At 42.9% G+C, this 3,744-nt stretch overlaps 1 long non-coding RNA gene across 1 annotated transcript; it reads right to left on the bottom strand.

Moving 5' to 3' along the window:
• Positions 1 to 1,634: 1,634 nt before the first annotated feature.
• Positions 1,635 to 3,216, bottom strand: LOC121838052. The gene is made up of 3 exons (XR_006078411.1): positions 3,141 to 3,216; positions 2,585 to 2,725; positions 1,635 to 1,761 (listed from the first exon to the last, which is right to left on the bottom strand). It is a non-coding gene; the product is annotated as an uncharacterized LOC121838052 (long non-coding RNA).
• Between the last annotated feature and the right edge of the window lie 528 nt (positions 3,217 to 3,744).

Genomic DNA, 3,744 nt, shown 5'->3' with positions numbered 1-3,744 from the left:
GGGAATGGGGAAACCAAAAAAACCGCTCAAACAATCAAACCAGGAGCAAGGCAATTGACTCACTTTCTTTGTCCAGGTTCCTTCGAAGGTGGCAGGTGAGGCTTCCTCGGTTGCGGTGGCATGACGACGAAGGCCGAAACTTTTAGAAAAATAGCATGACGAATCGGTTCGAATCAGCTGAACAGATTTCGGTCTCACAGTTCGAGCGTTGGGCGAAAAATGGACGTTGTGACCAGTCACCAGCAAGGTATATGTACATGGGTAGCGAAGCTTCCATAGAAGCCCACATGTCGAAACAATGGCGGCCCATGGGGCTGCTTTAGCGCCATCTATGAGTCGTGGGGACACTTCCGGCGGAACAAAAAATAAACAGGAAATGACGACACTTCTGAAAAAAACGTGACGTCATGCGTGCGTGCGGTTTGGCGCGAAAATTAAACAAAAATAATTCCAGAGACTACAGGTAAAATGAACGACATACACACTAAAAAGTATCAAACATAGCTCTGTGTCTGAGCTGTTTGATACTTATTAGTGTGTGTGTCGTTCTTTCTACCTGTAGTTTCAGGTTTTTCTTGGGTTGTTTACTCCATACTGGATCGTTTACGCCCCTATTTGAACTTGCTCTTATATTTTGCTCGAAATGTTTTTTCTGCAGCGACTTTGTTAGCCGACCTGCTACTAGAGTAGTTTCATTTCGTCACACCATCGTGTCTTTGCACTGTGGTTAAACTCGAACCGGTGTTTTTCTCTTTGTTCCTTCAGGATCCCTTGGAGATATGTGGGAAACCTTACATCCTATGATGTAATTTCACAAATAAAAGAAGAGTGAATCAAATTGCTGGAGTGTGTTGCGTATGAAATACACTACGGTAACTCTAATGAAAGTCCAACGTTGCATTAACAGTTGCGTTTTATTTGTTTCATTCACTTACAATCATTCAATCAGATTACTCTCTAGAATCATACAACTGATATTCACCATTTTGAATGTGTAATGGTGGAGGAAAGCTAGTAGATCGGTCCAAATGGCACATTATAACATAATAAGACAATATACAATCGGCTGGATGTTTTGAGGACATTGACAGTTTACAGGCAGCCGCTAATAACGCAGGTTTCACAGTGTTTCGAGGACAACTGTGGTCACCACAGTAATACACAGAAAAAAACTACACTCGTCTACGCAGTCTTTGGGCACTGTACCATAATGCTGAAGATATTTTAACTTGCATCTGCTGGTGCTGGTACACTGCAACGCAACGATTTTTTAGTGCAGATCAAACAAGCCAAGTGGAGTAAACCGTCTTAGAGCCCTCTGGTATGCTGCGCTTCATAAGCCAGTGTTGCTTCACAGCTTTAAACGCTATATATGTGACCCACTTAGAAGGCTACATTACTCCTCAAGAAACCGAAGAAAATTAAAGGTTCGAATAGAACATGCCCACACTGCTTTAAGAAGTACTCTGGGTGGTCTCACATACGTAGCCTGTACACTTGCTGCCTAGCTTTACACTTTGCTGCTGTATTCATCTCCGACCGAACCGGCTCACATTGCTCATTCTATGCTGGGCTTCAAAGAGTGCAGCAACAGCAGGAGACACATGAACGCGGCGCTCTCAACGACTTCGGCAACAGTCCTCATCTGACGTTGCCGTTGCAGCCTTCTTTTCAGCCTCTTGTTACGCTCTTGAAGCTGTCGCACCTTGGTTCTCAGGGTGTTCACCTCCTTCTTGTCGATGCTGCCGCTTTTGCCGGGTGCTGCAATTTGACAAATAAACCAGTTCAGGTCTCCAAGAAAAACTTGCATTTGCCATCAATTTATTAAATGTGTAATCTATTCACACTCAAAAATACTCCTCAATAATTCGAAGTGTCTTTAAACAAGAACAGCAAGTATGACAGACTACACATATGCAATTCAAGTTAAGGAAAGCAGCGGTACATCTTTATGTCGGACTAGGCGCTTCATGCTAGCCAGAGACCTGATAGTCCAGAAAGACAAGGGCGCACACAGAAACATGCAAGCCAGAATAGGCATCCGAACTGTGAAATGAATTTTTTAAAGCTTGACTATATCTTACTTATGTCGATGGCACTGTAACAGTGAAACGCTCGCACATAAACAGGCAACTAATGTTTGGCAGATAGGACAAGGGACCATGACAGGCTCAGCATCACACACATATGATCAGGGCAGCTTTTCGATAGCTATAGAAAACACTGTCTTACGTGAGGTTTTGCGGGAAGACTTATGATTCAGTGAAACCGGTTGAGCTGTTTTGATTTGATGGTGTTAACACCTACGTGTGGAACATTTTTTTTTGTATTTTTGTGAGCTTGACAATGACAATATACCATGAAACAGAAAAATCTGGTGAACTTTGAACAAACTTCGATTTGTAGCTGCCAGCTACCCGATCTTGTGTTATGTGATCCCTCGCGCCATCATTTCTCAAGATAAAGTTTAGCATCCGCTGGTCTTTTTCGAGCCTTGGCTTTTTATTTTTGCGGTCTGACATTTTTTTTAATTTCACAAAACAAACTGCAAAAGAAAAAAGTTTGCATAATAGTAACCACTCACATTTGTAAGAAGGCTCAGCAGCGCAGCCAGAGAGATAGTCTCTAGGCGACGGTGAAGAAACCAAAATCTCCATGGCAGCAACGTCCCCGCTGGACTCTTGAGCAGGAGCAGCACCATGACGTAAAGCGTAGCTGTGATCAACTGCAAAAAAAGAAAGGTTTATACAAAAACTGTAAGTAAGAAAGCAAGTTCAACAAAGCGGGAAGTTGGGCGAGTTGGTTGTTTATCTTAGTTGGCAGAAACAGTGCTTCTCTGTGTACTTTTACAGCGACTGTCTGTATACTCCTTGTTTCTTGTTCTTCGTCAAGTTGCGCTGTTTCTACCAGTTAAAAAAGCAAGCTCACAAAAAATGGGAATAAAAGGATAGCACAAACAATATTCGGCCACCACTTATTATAGGCCCCTAGTGGACTGTTACCCAATAAGGTGCACGAGTATGTGTGGTCCAATGAAGCCGCAGATATCTGCTCTGCAAATTTAATGTGCACTTAGCGAAGGAGAAGAGGTTGAGGTCCTCCCTTGTTCCCCTATCTGACCACATAAAGAGGAAATTCACCTTCGTTCCATGACAGATTTATTTCAGAAGACTGGTGGTCAGGAACTCCGCGAGTCTGAGCGGCCGGAGTACGTGCAACTCGATGAGGCTGGCGAACTCCTCTCTGCAAATTTAACGTGAAGTTAGTCATGGAATAGTAGCTGAGTTCCTTCCTATGTGTCTATTCTAACACACAAGGAAAATCCCACGAAACTTCCATTTCGGAAGACTGATCGTCAAGATAAACCACAGAAGCTCCGTGAGTCTGAACTGCCGAAGTATGTGTAGCTCGGTGAGGGTGGCGAACTCACTTCTGCAAATATATGGTGAATTCGCCTATTTTAACACAAAATGTAAATCACTTCCTTTCATGCAGCTTTATTTTGGAAGACTGAGTGTCGGCATGTCAAAAGATGCTCTGTGGACCGTTATTGACGCTGATTATGTCACCTCAAATAAAACATGTCATTATAAACGGGTCTGAAATGAACTTCTAGCAGTACCTCTGACCATGTTCTATCAACTTTTTCCAACTAATCTCACCTAGTTCTATTGCAAAATGCTCAGGTCATGAATACCATGAGGTAATGCAGTGGTGCTGGCAGTTGTTGTTACTTTATGTTAA

The sequence above is a fragment of the Ixodes scapularis genome, unplaced genomic scaffold (assembly GCF_016920785.2).
Source record: "Ixodes scapularis isolate PalLabHiFi unplaced genomic scaffold, ASM1692078v2 PGA_scaffold5__190_contigs__length_132052651, whole genome shotgun sequence".
NCBI classification, from domain to species: domain Eukaryota; kingdom Metazoa; phylum Arthropoda; class Arachnida; order Ixodida; family Ixodidae; genus Ixodes; species Ixodes scapularis.
This window is presented reverse-complemented; position numbering and strand designations above follow the sequence as displayed.